A 16,646-nucleotide genomic window follows, 5' to 3' on the forward strand; every position below is an offset into this window, starting at 1 on the left:
TCTTTTGCAAACTTGTGATTCTATCCCACATCACGTCGTAGCTGAAGCTCAATAGCTTAATCTCAGATGCATGATTGATGGCCTTACCGCAAGATCGTCGCCCCTTCTGATGCCCACCCTCGTGAAGTGTATGGTAAGAATTCCCAATCGTCGCATGTGAGCCACATGTTCGACATGCATCAAAAGAGAGTAAGCTCAATTGATCCAAAAGTTTATGCAAACGCCCTCGAGGGTCCATCAAGGAGATGTGCACATTCAGCATCAAAGGTGGCTTGGATAAAAGCCAAGTGTGAGGACACATCGACATCCATAGTAGCAATGAAATCTGCCATGTGGGCCATGAGCAGAAACAGGGGGGATTTCAAGGTAGTGTCCAGTCGGATAGGAAAGGAGGGCGGAAATATAATCCAATGTCGAAATAACAAAATGCTGAAAAGATGGAAATAACAGTATGCGTGACGTGAGAAGAAGTTATACCAAAGCAATAAACTCCGAGAGACGGGACAAGACCATTGCCCGAGACAGACCAACACCCCGACGAAAGTGCATGGCAATCATAAATGCATAAAAACCCCAACGATAGAAATAACTAGAGAAAAAATCCACCACTTACCAGAAGTAGACAATGTGGAAGAACGAATATAAACAGAGAATATATATGGGAAAATGTACACGTCCACCGTTTGAAGGTGCACATCCGATACATGATCCCACTAACCCCAGATCAGTGTAATATAATATTCGATGGCACTGCCAAAAGGACAGAAAAGTCTATCGATCAACAATAAAGTCCACCAACTCAATTTAAAATTGATGCCAATGAATCTACCACCCCTGAGACGTAGTGGAGTTAAGTTTGCCAGGGACGAAATCGTAAAAATAGATCAATGGTCAGCAATGAAGATCCATTGGCTAGAAAAAGTTCAAATTTTCCCTGGAAAAAGTAATGGAAAAAGTAATGCAGTGGGAGACACCGGTAACGAGATCTGCCACCCCAGAGCCACAAGCACCACTGGAGCAGCACACCCAAACCAATGGAACCAAATAAAAACATAGATAGCACGATAGCAGTAGTAGAGCCCCGAGCAGTAGAGAAGCTGAAATCCAGTCCAAAATAACAGGCCGGAGACAAGGTGGAGATGTGACCATACAATCGTTGATTGAACAAATACCAAGAGAAAAAAGACCAGCAATAGTAACAACACCAACACCCCAAACGCCTCCACCAAAGATAATAGAGTTTCGACTGGTCCTGAGGAATCCCAGTCTCAATGTCCACCTCCGATTTAAAACGAAGGAATCCATTTCTTCCAAAGATAATAGAGTTTCGACTGGTCCTGAGGAATCCCAGTCTCAATGTCCACCTCCGATTTAAAAACCTTAAGAAGGCCTTTCCAAGCAGACATGTGGTCTCCTACGTGGAGTCCAATAGTGTTTAGAGTCCAATAGTGTTTAATAATGATTAAATAGAGGATATAGAGTGTGGCAAGTAATAGCAGACAAATATGAAAAATATCCAACACAGGGGCATTAAACATCTCAAGATATTTGTGTGAAGACTAGCACCAGTACCTCCTTTAAAATAAGTGTGCTACAGCTCTTGTGCAACACACAAAAAAAAAAAAAACTTTCTAAGCACAACAACAGGGAGGATATCCGCCACCTCAGAGCCAATACAACACACCTATTACAAGATTTTTCAAGAGAAAGCGTCCACCTCCCATTCCCATTCTTTTAGTTGCAAAAAATAATTGATAATTTTAAATAATAATAATAATAATTTTATTAATAATTTTAAATTTATATATATTAAATATACATTTAAATATTAATATAAATTAATATAATATTAAAAATTAGAAAATTAATTTAATAAAAAAAATTTATAAATTTTTGCATGAGAACTTTTAACTAGGTTAAAAATTTATATATATCAAACTTTTTTTTCATTTAAAAGTTTATATTTATTAAATTTTATTAAAAAAAAAAACTAATTGCTCATATATATTAGACTGGTAATAGACACAGGGTTAGAGATTGTGTATCTATGTAATCAAGAGTTTAGTGAGTAAATAAATAGGGAATTCACTTTTTTTATACATATATTTTCTAATTTAAATAATACAGGCTTTAGATCGACAAAATACCAATAATATTTTAAAATATTTCTAATTCTAAAATATTTCTAATGCAATTTCTTTAAAATATTAAAAGAGAATTAAATGGTTGCAATGTCATTATTCTTGTAATTTCTTTAAAATATTAAAAGAGAATTAAATGGTTGCAATGTCATTATTCTTGTATTCTTTTTTAACGTTGCCACCAGTGATCAAATTTGAAGGGTGGGTCTTAATTTCATTTAGAATGGTACATATTTAGGTCGCACTTCTATAATGAAAAGCATAAAAAAAAGAGCAATTCAATTGACAACAGTAAATTATTTCAAATTTCTTTTTATTTTTTCACAGGAGAATGGTAGAACAACAACCCCATGGATGTTGTGTATAAGGCAGGTCTGATATGAGCCGCAACTAATATATTGGATGCATTTACCATTAATGGATAAACAGGAGACCTATATTCCTACTCCAATTCAGATAAGGATTAATTTTGTAGGAATTTTTGTGACCAGAACATTCAAGCCAATATACAAGTAGCTCAATCAAATTTAAGTTTATTGCATGAATAAAAAAATTCAGTAAAATTCTAAACATGTTTAGAATTCAACAAAAGAGTGTAAAAAAGTGTATATGTTTTTGGTATCTCATTTTTTAATATGAAAACATACCAGGAATTGGGAATCCACAAACAAATCAAATCCAGTATGTTAGGAATCTTGTTGAATGTGCTACTCTTCAAGCATAAATCGTGCTTAAACCTTGCTTGACAGGAGTTTGTTGAATGATGAATCTATGCTCCTCTCCAGCTTAAATCGTGGTCAAACCTTGCTTTGAGCAGCCTTCAGGCACAACCTAGTGAAATTACAGACCTAATACATGGCCCATATTGACATCTAGTCGCTCTCAATTGAAACTACCAAATGTAATGGTATCAAAGGGTAATTGTGACATAATAATTAATAACAACTTCCATCATATGCAAAATTAGAAAAAACAACTCAAAAAGAAACTGTTGTTTTTGAAATGGGAGCAACTCAGAAACTGCCAAATGGAATGGTATCAAAAGGTAATTGTGACATAATAATTAATAAAAACTTGCACCATATGCACAATTAGAAAAAACAACTCAAAAGGAAACTGTTGTTTTTGAAATGGGATTTAAGTTTTAACATGAAAAGAGATTTACAAATTCAACATTCATAAAATTCTAATTTCAGAAAAATTGAAATTTAAATAAAAAGTTGACAATTTGACAACACTTCCGAAAATTTTTTAAGATATTATTCAATTTTTTTTTTAAATGACAAAAATCAATTTTTAAATTTTTTTTGACTGGTAAAATTTTCTCCCTACTTCTCTGAGGTGCCATAGACCCTTTGAAAGGCTCTGATGTGTTCAATTTTGATCCTTGATTGCCACCCCATAACTTATGTATAGTGTAAAAATCACATAGACTATATAAAAATAAAAAAATAAAATGGGAACATGCAGAAAACATACCTGTCGATCTATGAACACAGAAATCGCTGAGTCTGTTCTCGTTAACCAGGAAAAAATATGAATAAGAGGATGTGAATAAGAGATGTATATATATATAGATACTAGAGGTTGGGTTTGACCGAGAAATACCAGCTACGCATAAATATCTGTTTGGATAATTATGGGGACGGAATATTCCATAACGGAAAAAAATGACACGTTGAGAGTAATTAGTTAGTTATGAGCTTTTCCCAACTTCCTGGATTATTTTGTTTTTATTGATGGGTGACAAACTACAATGTCTTTTATTGTTAGCTTGGTGATAAGTTTTGATTTTCATTGATAGAATATTTTTTTGTTTTTGTTTTTCAAGGATATGATTTTTAACTTGGTGATAAGTTTTGATTTTCGTTGATAGAATATTTTTTTGTTTTTGTTTTTCAAGGATATGGTTTTTTTGGTAAAATATTTTAATTTATTTAATTTACTTAGTTTAAGTTTTTAAATTTAAAAAATTTGTGTTTTATATTTAAAAAAATATTTTAAATAATAAAAAATTGCTGTGGAAAAAATATTCTATTAGTTAGATTGTTTATTTTGTTTATTAGTTATTTTATTTATAGAAAAAATGTAATTATTTTAAACTATTTAAATTTTAATAAAATTGAAAATATTTATTTATATTTTTATAAATTTTAATAGTCAAATTGTTTTCGTGGAGGTGGGTATCTTATTCCACAAATAAAAGAGTTTTATACATCTATTTAACACGAGGCTTGGTTGTGATTATAAAAAATTAAATTATTATTTTATCTTATTCATAAGTTATTAGAATCTCCTAGATGTTATATGAATACAATTTATTGGAAAAACACAATTTCAAAGTGGAAAAAACAAGAAATATTGGAAGGAGATATCATTAATGTTGATGTGAAAACTATTTTTGTGTAGGTTTAAATGCTAGTTGTCATATTTTTTTCAAAGTTAATTTGTATTTTACCCTTTTGTTAAGATAAGGTATGGTATCCCCGAATGCGGGTGTTAGTACATCTCGCAGTGAGAGGCTACATGCCAAGCATGTGCCGCCTCGTGATCAACTAAGGAATTCATCACCTCCTGCAGCCGAGGAATGAAGAACAGAGACGCGAGCTCAGGGCATTCAATGCAACATAAGGTGAATTGTTGTGGTCGCAGAGCGCAGTTATGGAAGGCAGATATCGAGAGAATGTTGAGAGGTTTAAGATGGGTGAAGGATTGTTGCAGGTCTATTCGCAAAGTAAGGATAACGCAGTGCAGGTTCTTGTGGGCAATCTTCTCGTTCAGGCTACAGCTTCTGCTGTCACAGCCAGCTTTGAAGAAGCCAAGAGACATCTCGAGCTCGAATTCCCTGCCGGTTGCTGTTTATGTGCTACTAAGCTTCGTCCCAGATCTGTTGAGAGAGGTCTCAATTACGTGGGGGGGCGACTCAAGCAGGGTAAACCTTCAACTGACGCTCTGCTTCACGCCACCAGCATCACTGCAAATATTGTCAGACCAAGGCAAAGGTTGCTCAGTCGACGAGGCTCCGCTCGTGGAGGTTCTTCGCGCCACCCCGCTGTGGAATCCCACCACCACTGCTGCTATTGTTACTGCCACAGAAGGGTAGGGGCCACTCCCATATAGGCAAGTCAATTTATTGACACGGGCAGTCCCAATGCTGGACCGCCTCCTCTTCCAGCGTTTGGAACTGCCATTTTCACCCTCGGCAGCTCGAGGGATAATACCCGCATCAATGCACACATCTCGATCTTGTTCATTGAGGACTCTCAGGAAGATGAAGGCGGTTCGGGCAGCAAGGAGGCGCTCCCAGATGAGCAACCAGAAATTGTTGAGGAAGAGCCAGAGGGAGTACCTGAGCAGACTCCCATCCAACCTCAGGAGAAGGAGGCATCGACCTCCAAGAAGGCCGCAGCGGAAGAGTGGGAAGGCTTCCCTGAAGGCCACGGGTGGTATAGAATTCTCGAGGAGAATCCAAAGGAATAGAATCTAGCGACACGCTCCGTCATCCTACTCTTTTGCTCAAGTCTGGTATAAGTCATACGTCTCTGTCTGCGTCTGGTATAGACCAAATGTTTCTGTCTGGGTCTCTCTAGTTCATATATATGTTTATGTCTGCCATAGTTATGCTAGCAGGACTCATAATTGTGCTGTCATAGGTCCTCTGTCGCCCCTGCGAGGGAAAAATCTTTGTTTTTGTTTCGAAGCCCCTGTGTGGGATGTTTTTGTTTGGTCTGATTACAGTTTTGTGTTATGTCACGGGATGGAAGAGGTTATGTTTGGTAATGCTGCCCCTGCGAGGGCTAATACTGAGTTGCGAACTGCTAACCCAAAGAGCCACAGTCGGCCTTGGGCAACCTGACTTTCTGATTGTAATGTTTTCCTATACATAATTTAATAGAATAGTATAGCTTTACCAAGAAAGAAAAAAGATAAGGTATGGTATAACTTCTATGTATTGATGGATATGGATAAGTCATTTAATCTTGTAACATTTTTTTTTTTTTAAATAATGAAATTTAAACATATAGAAAGTGAGAGTTCACATTAATTCAGGGCTTTGATCAATTTAATTTCATGATCTAGGTTGATTTGAAATTGGGTGAGATCCCTAAGGATATTTTTCCACCTTTCATCAATTGTATATCATGATAAAACTCTACTAGTGCATAATTTTTTTGTGAGATTCTCATATGTTTGAAGTTAGGAAAGAAGGTTTGGCTACAACAATATTAGTTTACAATAGCATAGATTTGGGATGGAGAGGATGTATTACCCTCTCCAATTCTAAATGTGGGCACTTAATCAAATTGAATGCAAACACATAACCAACTTTACATCCAATCAAAATATGTGAGATGGCTTTAACATTATGAGAATGTTAAAGTATGCAATCAGATAATGAGTGTAGAGGGATCATTCAAGGACCTTAAGGAAATTAGAAAATAAAATCCACTTGGAGATTAAGCCACACAACTAATAATAAGGTTGACTCTCTAGAAATGTATATAGGGATCACTTTCTTATATAGAGTAGTTTCATGTGGTGACTGTTGGAGACTCTCGTTATCATAAGACCATTGAGCCAAGGAAGAGCTCCCTTCATCCCCACCTACACTTGCATCTTTCAATAATAATGTTACTCCTCCAAGCCCTTGATCAAGCTCATTGCTTTTAGATTAAGCAAATATACAACTCTCACATTGATCAACTAGCCTACATATATGGTATTTTTTCATCTTATTGACACAAGTTCTCTTCATTACATCTTTTAGTAAACGTTTTCTTGATACCCAAGAATTTCTCATCTCATTGGAGCTTTCATAACCTAAATACATCATTTTGCAAACTAGCAATTCATTCCTTAACATCACAACCACTCAACATAATGATAGTTTCCTCATACATTGCAACTTTCATCCCCTTTTCCTAACACCATTTCAAAACCAAGAGAAAGTGAGGATGTTTTCCACTTAAACTAGGAGGAAATATGAGGAACAAAGACATCCCCCACTAGCACACTGCCCAAAGAGGGCTTAGTCAACACATCCAACCCAAAAAGCTAGTCGACCAACCAACAAGCCTAGATATTAAGGGGCATGGTTCCCTTCAAGATGAAGCCAACTAATCAACTCAACTAGGAAACACAATCTTTTAGGGGTGCTACCCGATTAGGGGCCCAACCTTCATCCAACTAACTCAACTAGGCAATCCAATGTTTGAGATGTGCTACCCTATTGGGGGCCCAACCTTCTAGGGGCACATACATTATTATATTATTTAATTGTGTGAGTTACAGAGGAAGGCATCTCTTTCTATCATGGAGTTTGTGCATATCGATTTTATATTATTTTGTAACTCTGAGTGACATACATACCTAGATTAAGGTTTTTGAATTGGAGACTTTGTAAGCCAATAAGAACGCCTCTTGGATTCATTAATAAATCAAGGAAGTTTTTTTTATCTTCTCCATGTCTTATCTACTTTTTTTAATCAACTTCAGCTTCATCTTGTGAGTTATTTATCTCTTGGATTGAATGTAGTCCCATCTTGTGGACTATTTCTCTTGCTCTTGTTTGCAGGTATCTATTTCTAATCAATTGAAGCCATTGATTATGGCACATGTGAATATTTCTTCCATTTTAATGGCCTAGGGACATTAATCTATCCATTCATTTGAATTTTTCACATGATCTCTTTAGGGGATTCACATCAAGTATTGAAGGTTACTCGTTGTTCCTTAGGGAAATGCAATTCAAAAGTTACCATGGAAACTTAGCATGGTGTTGTCAAGAAGCAAGAACACCTTTACCTAAACATTGTTAAACATGATTTGGCTCCCAAAAGATTAGGAAAAAGCGGCTAAGTATAATGTTCTTGATATTTTTGATACATAAGACCTTCTTGTTTTTCTAATTAACTTTGTAGATCTCTCTCCTAAGGTGCTTTCCATAAGTGCTTTCAACCATCAATCTCTGGAAGGCTCTCAAGGAAAACTGATCATTACCAATGTTGAAGATGTGGAATATAAGTTAATTTAATTGACTATTTGATTAATAAACTATTTAATTTTATTACTTTTTATTCAGTTAGTTTGTAGAATTATATTTCAACAAATTTGTGAGAAAGGTAATTCAATCTATTTTGATAATAGAGAATCACATGCTATCAAATTAAACCTTCTACTTTTAGTATGGTTAAGAAATGTATTTTGATTTGATAAATAAAATCATAATTCAATTTATAAGAAAAGGAAAAAAATAGTTACTACACATTATTTATTTATTTAAATGATGTGTAGATATACTTTGATTTGTGTAGAATAATAGAAGTCAAAGACATCAAAAGTTTCTCAAAGATTAATGACAATTAACTAGGAAACATTCACTATAAAGCAATGCATATAATAAACCAATATAAATGGAAATAAGTAGTAAGTTTGTCTTATTGACTTTGATGAAGTTTTATATTTCATTTATATAATCATATTTTATTAGTTTCCATTAAAATATATTAATTCCAAATCTCATATCACAAATACATGAGAGAAAAATATAAGATGATACCTTTTCTTTTTTCAATTTTTTTTAAAGTTACTTCAACTGTTTTTATTGTTGGTATTTTTTTAATATTTTTATGAGACATACATGCATTGGTATTAAAAGTTTATGATTTAGAAAAGAAAATGATATTCTCAACTAAGATGAATTATTTTTTATTTTTAGATAATATATATTAAAATTTTAAAAATATTTAAATATATTTAGAAATAAAAATATAAATAGAACTATTAATCTTATAAAAAAAATGTTTTGATATTATTTAAAATTTTATAAAACAAACTATTATGAGTCACAAGTTTCTAAATCCTATATACATCCTATTTGTATATACCCAAAATAAAATATATACCCAAAATAAAATGTTTTGATAATTATAGTAAAACTAAATATTTTTATTATATTATTCAAAATTTTATTAAAATAATAATTAATATAACAAAATTTTATTAATAATAATATTTAAGAAATGAAAATCTTAATTGGAAAAAAAAATAAATGAAAAAATCAACTGAGTAAATAAATAAATTATGAATGTATATAGTAAATAATATATATCCACTTCCTACTTGGATGCGGGTGAAATCCAAGATCATTAATGGCAACCCAACAAATCGTCGACGCTCGGACCTGCAAGACGGTGGGTAGCGCTCTGTTCCATGCTCACCTGAGACGAACACAGGCCAGCTTGCATGCAGCATTAAATGGCCCCTCAAGTCGAGATCTGAACGCAGTTGGAAATAATATGGAGCCTCTCGACCCCTCTGTTTATACTCCTTCCCTCAACATCTATCCACCTCAAGCTGGAAATCCATGCAGAAGAACTGCCACCGGGAGATGATGTTGGCTTCTTTGTTGTATTGACCTCGGAAATGGGCACCTTCACTCCCATTCTAGGCACTTCCCTTTGAAACCTGCACAGGAGCCCTCTGTTCACAATTTGTTCTCCTTCCCAGCCTCTTGTCCAGCTGAATTGCATTCCAACCACACTGATATGGTTTGTCACCGCATGGGGAGTCACAGAGGAGGCACCCACGGTGGCAGCGCTCGCCCACAAACAGCGCAACGCTCTGTTCCTGCCTCTCCCCCTCATTCCCATGATAATTCACCTCCTCCCAGTTCGCCTCACAGACAGTATCCCTATATGTGTAGTGAACGGGGGCAAGGGCGGGCCTCAATGGCTGTGCACAGTGATTTCCAGCTCCACTCTGCAATTTCTCCTATGCATCCTTAGCTATGTCCCTCACTCGACCCAGTTTAGGTTCCAGAGTAGCCTGAACAGGTCCATCATTACTACCAATGTGACCATAGTTTTCTCTGAAGAAAATGAGTAGAATAGTGCTCAGGCAAGAAATTCTGAAGCACCATCTCAGGAGGAGAGAAATCAGGGAGTGGGTTGTGGTTTTGAGAAATGCCCGAAGGATGATAGTAGGGGAGTTAGGCATGGTCATCTGCATGGTGAAGGTTTTCACGCGGGTGACATTCGGCAAACTGGTGGTAGCTCAACCGGAGCTTCAATTACGATGGAATTAGATGGCAGTTCGAGCAACATCTAGAATGTAAGGGAGCCTCCAGGTGGCGTAGTGAAAGACGAAGTGGTGGAGGGGGATGAAGACCGGGACCGATACACTTGCCTCATTGTCGAGGAGAAACCTCACCAAAACGATAACAAATGACGCCACGTGGCATCCGTTGCCACCTACGCGCCAACTCAGACTTCTGCTGCTGACGGGTTTGATCCAGTCACTTGTTGTTTCATTGTTTGTATGAACGATAAGCAGGTTTGTCATTTTGCAGTTGCTTTAGGTGGCACTGTGTTGAATCTTCTTCTGGTTTTCGCCTTAAAACATGAGTCCAGGTCTTATGTATGGTTTTCCTTTGGTGACGGTCTTGGGATATATGCCTGGTCTTTTTGCCATGTCAAACTGGTTTCCCCAAATCTAAGATAGTTTAGACCTTCTTGATGAACTTCAGTGACAATGGTCGAGGCGGGGCCTCTCTGTAATTATATTTTTGTTTTATTAATAAAATTAACTTTACGTAATATATATATATATATATATATATATATATATATATATATATATATATATATATATATATATATATATATATATATATATATATATCCACTTCCTATCTAATCACAAAATATTATCCGCTTCCTATCTAAGCACAAAATATAATATATAGCACATATATTTCTGGAAAAAAATTAATATTTTAATAAATTTAATATTTAAATCTATATCATAAAAATATCGGAAAATATGCATATTCATATTATATTTGTTTGGATAATTATCGGGACTAGATATTCCATAACCGGAAAAGAAATCACACATTCAAAGTGATTCTTTTGTTATGAACTTTTCCAATTTTTCCAATTTGTTTTGATAATGGGTGACAATGCGGTGAAAGTGGATTGTTGGCACGGTTGGTAATTGGTATGGGTATTGGTATTTATTTAGAAGAAAGATATATTTTTATAATATTATTTAAAATTAAAATATTTATTTAAATTTTTTAATTTTTTTTAATAATTTTTAGTAATAAATTATTATATGCAGGTGGTTTTATGTTTTTTAAATAATTATATATTTAATTTGATTATTTTGTTAAAATTAAATTATTATTAATAATAGTAATAGTTTCTAGATGTTATAGGAATATAATTTGTTGGAAGAGCACAATTTTAAATTAGAAAAATCAAAAAAATTGAAAGAAAAGACCATTAATGTTGATGTAAAACAATTATTTTTATTTTTTTATAGATTGAACAAGATGATAATTATCAAACTAGTTATCATATGTTTTTCATAGTTAATTTGTATTTTGGTGTTATATCAGTGTACATTCTGACATATAAAGTTTGTTAAGATAGATATGGTATAACTTCCATGTATTGATGGGTATGGATAAGTCATTTAATCTTGTAACAATAGTTATTATTATTATTGAAATACAATTATATTAATTTTTTTCATGTGATTTAGGTCAATTTGGAAATGGGTGGAACCCCTACAAACATTTTTACAATGTTCATGAATATAAGATTACTATAGAACTCATGCATGAAACTTTTGTGAGATCCTTATTTGATTTGTAGTTGTAAAAAATGTTTGGCTACAACAATATTAGTTTAGTGTAGCATGAATTTCATGATCTTGGATGGAGTAAATGTACTGCCCCCCTCCAAATCTAAATCCAAACACTTCATCTAGTCAAAATATGTGATGTAACTTCACATTATAAGACTATGAGGCATGTAGGGGATAACGAGTGTAGAGGGACCATTTCAAGGACCTTAAGGAAATCATAAAATAAAATTTGTCTGAGGATTAGATCATGAGACTAATAATGAGTTTGAAGTTTTAGCAATGTATTTAGAGAAAAAATATTAAAATTGTCAATCTAATTTGAAATCATCTAAAAAGTTAAATGAAAAAACATTAGGTACAAAAGCATGTATGATGTTATTTAATCAATGTATACAATTTAAAATATCCATTCTCAACACACCTAAGCCCTATATGGGCTGCGTATAGATGGAGGAAACAAATGTATATTTTAATTTCAAAATATGTTCATAAAATACAAATTCGAGTCCATTTCATTAAAAAAATTGCAAAAGATACATTTTAAATATGAATAGTTTATGATGTAAAAGTTATCCATTTGAAAAATCAAAGATGTTTGCATGATATTTTATGATGTAAAAGTTATCAATTTGAAAAAATAAACATGTTCCTTTTCTTTGCAATTGGTATGCATGTCTCTGATATAAGGGGCGGACTATCACAACTAATCTAGGGGAAAGCAATCAATTGTAATGTATTTATTTTATTAATATGCTTGAAAAGTAAATATAGATAGTGTTATATGTTGTTAAAGAAAAATGTTACATTTACATGCATTTAGAATAGAAACAAAAGATAAAATTAGAAATACTAGCAATTTATAATTTTTTAAGTTTACCATATATCAAACAACAAAGCTAATGGTTGAACTCTAATCATTGAATATAAACAAAAGGATAAATGTTACCATTACTAGAAACTTATAATTTTTTAAATTTACCATATAACAAAAAACAAAGACATGGAATCTAGTGACTATACAAAATGAGCACATTGCAAAAGATGCATTTTGAATGTGGAGATTTTATTATATGAATTTGTGAAAACTAAACTATGTTTCCATCCTTTAAAAGTGAGGGTAGGTATATGGTTCATATATGTATAGGGGCATATGACAATTTATTAATGGAAAGACGATTTAAAAGTGTATATTAGTATATGGTTGTGATATGTATAGGGGCATATGACAATTAATTAGGTGAAAGATGATTTAAAATGGAGTTAGATATATGGTTGTGATATGTACGGGGACATATGGCAATCAATAAAACAAATTGCAAATAATTGTAAAATCTTTATCTTATGAATATGCTTGAAAAACATGTATCATTGTCTTATGTTATTATGAAAAGGGAAAGATTATCAATTACCCATAACTCATAATTTTGTATATGTATTACACAACTAGAATCTAACTAAAAATAACTTATAATTTTGTAAATGTATTAAACATCTAGAATCTAATTAAAATAGTACTTGGAAATTCAATTGAAATTGTAATAATTGTGGAGACAAAATGAGTACATAGTAAGTCTAACCATTTCTAAAAAAAAAAAATCTTTAAAGCATAAAGATTATTTTAATATACACTACTGGTTGTAAGTAAAGGTAAAACAATCATGTAACATGTGTGCTAAGTTGCAATACTGAGTTTGAGTGGGCAATTCGAACCATTGAGTTCTTTTTCACTTCTTAAAATTTGTTCTACATGATAACTTTTACTCTTAAATGACATCTAACACTTTACACCACAAATCTATGAGATTCTTTCACTACCTACAAACCACATAGCGCTAGTTTAGGGTTTCCACTAAATGTTTCATATTAAGTGGTTGAAGTAGCTTAGCCTTTCCTACATATCTGAAAGTTTTAAGTTTGGATTATGCTTTGATTCTAGATAAGGATTCACTTTTCAAATGCATAATTATAATGTCGAATTAGATTACCTTATATAGATATTTGACCTTCTAATTGACAAGATTTTCAGTAATTTTCTAAAATTTATACAATATCAATATTTTAAAAAATTATATTCTAAACGAAACATACAATACTTAAATTAAAATTTTTCCATTTTATAATAAATTATTTTACCAACAAATCAATTTTAAAATATTTTAATGCTAATAAACTTAAAATATTTTTCCATATTACAAAAATTTCCCAAAATATAAAAACTAAAAAAATAAACAAATAATTTAATTTACCACTCACTATTCAAATGTCCACCAAATATAATAACTCCCAAAAACTTTCCAAATTACAGAATCTAAAAAATATCAAAATAATCTGGCCAAAGTAACCCACTATGAATCTATACAAAAATATATATATATATATATATATATATATATATATATATATATATATATATATATATATATATATATATATTCAAATATCCATTAAATAAAATAACTTTTCACAACTTTCCAAATTCCAAAATCTAAAATATATCAAAATAATCGGGCCAAATAATCCATTATAAATCTATACATATATAATATCATTTCTCTATCTTTCCAAATTGCAAGATCTTAAAGACATCAAAATAGTCTGGCCAAATAGCGCATTATAGTTTATACATATTCAATACCATTTATCTTACTGATTGTGTTATAGTTATCTATAACAACATTTGATGCGACTATAACAACATTTTCTTCGCATTGAGTATTAAAAAAATCGGGCAGATCAAAAATAAATTGGCAAAATAAACCGGCAGAAATCCATCTATCCTGTTCAGTGAAACAACCTAGCATCTAATAGGTTGCCGCCTGTACTCCTTTAAAAAATGGGTCCATTAGAAGCTCTGCAGCAGAAGCCCTCACTGGTGCTGCATCCAGGCATTTTTCAATAAACTGTCTCATTTCTTGATTTGTAACCTTTTCCAATGCTGCAGGCCTTATATCAGAACTCAACTTCTTATACATTTGAGCAACGCTACGACACTCACTATAAGGAATTTCCAAAGTAACCATCTCCAGCAAGCACATGCCGAAGGAATAAATATCTACAAGCTCATTATAATCCTCCTCATATAATTCTGGAGCCATGAATTCCGGAGTACCGAGGACAATGTGTGCACAACGATCATTTACCAGGGTAGTGGCAAGACCCAGATCCCCAATCTTCAGAACGCCACTATTGCCATTCACAAAAATATTGTTGCAATTCAAATCTCTGTGAATTACACAAGGCTCATGATTATGAAGATAATGCAATCTTCCCAGTATCTGAAGTGCCCAGTTCTTCAAAGCCTTCATTGAGACATGACGGTGCTTCTGGCGGTACTCTCTCAGAGTACCCGAGGTACAGACCTCAGTAATGAAATTCACATGACTTGTCTTCCTATCCAGTCATTTATTATAGAGCATAATTATGTTTTTGTTCCTCAGAGATTTCAACAGACGGACTTCTGCATAGATCCTCTGTATGGAAACATCATCTACGTTTTGCAGAGGCACTTTGTTCCAAGCAACCTCAATACCCTGTTCTTGATCAAAAGCTCGGTATACCTTCTTCATAGCACCACGGCCCAGCAAATCTTCATAGCGACCATACCTGCCAGTGGGATCCAGTTCCACAAAGGGTTCCATGTCCTTATCACAGGTGTCATAATCTACACCAGGCATTTCTCCACCTCCTATAAGGAAATGAAACCGCAACACCGAAATTCCAAATTAGGTTCCTCTTTCTAATTTGAATTTAATAAACAGAAACCCTTGCAGGGCTATAGTGTTGGGTATTTTTCATGAGAAAATACCAAAAACCAAACAAGAAAATACCACAGAGGCAATGCTCTGTTTCCTTTGTTCTAGGACCTTTGCACAAGGAAGCTATTAAAAACAAATATACTCATAACAGTCCATTACACATCCATAAACCATTTCTATTGATTAAAATATAAATCCTGATACAAACTTCATCCTCTTTTACTCAGAGGGATTTACCAAAAACAACATTCATCCAACAAACTATTTACTCTGTCTCCTCCTGAGAATTTACACTGTTGGGTTTACTGCTGTAAAACCCCTTTTTACATTTACTGTGTAAAACTAGTTTTACACATACTGCTATAAAAATTTCATTACATTCACCATTTAAAAAAAATTACCTGTGTGTTCTTTTATCCTGCATTTCAATGCATACCCAATACATTTAAAAAAAGATCTATGCACTACTGTGTAATATCTTCCCCTGCTTCACGTGCTGGTCTTCATTCTGAGCTCTCCCTGCTCTTTCACTGCTGCACCTTACACCTCACCCATGTGCACCAATAACATTACATATATATATGCCCTCCACACCTTTTTTTATTTATGCACTGCTTGTGCAAAAATACACAGTTCTTCGCTGCCCTCTATTGCTTTTACAAATGGTCAACGCATGTCCATAAAACATTACCACTCACCCACGCTTTTCATTTTGGCTCATTATATATGTAAAAACATTTTTACAAACATGGTTTTTATAATATATATGGTCAACGTTTTTTTTTTAAATATAACACATATGATATATGTGCCCATTCCTCCGTGTAGTCAATATTCAATGTTTTTACCAAACATTTACGGATCACATAACTATGCATTTAAATACTTTTGCAGACTGGAGTGGCGGTCAATCAAACTTGACTTTTACTTCACGCAAAAAATTTGATTTGATGCAGGTGGGGAGCAGCTTCGGAGATCGACAGCGAAGGTTGCACGATCGGATCGGACGGCTGACAAGAATATCGGGAGGCCTTACCTGACTGAAGGATAGTACCCGAGAAATGACGTTTGGTTATGTATGCTGAGAGCCACGCGT

General features: G+C 33.4%; 1 pseudogene; it reads right to left on the reverse strand.

Moving 5' to 3' along the window:
• Positions 1-14,596: 14,596 nt before the first annotated feature.
• LOC149201300 (putative serine/threonine-protein kinase WNK11 pseudogene) lies at positions 14,597-15,469 on the reverse strand (annotated as a pseudogene).
• Positions 15,470-16,646: the final 1,177 nt, after the last annotated feature.

Source organism: Pinus tabuliformis, chromosome 2_1 (assembly GCF_031772625.1).
Source record: "Pinus tabuliformis cultivar Carrire ecotype Pingquan chromosome 2_1, CPIR1, whole genome shotgun sequence".
In the NCBI taxonomy this organism is placed as follows: Eukaryota; Viridiplantae; Streptophyta; class Pinopsida; order Pinales; family Pinaceae; genus Pinus; species Pinus tabuliformis.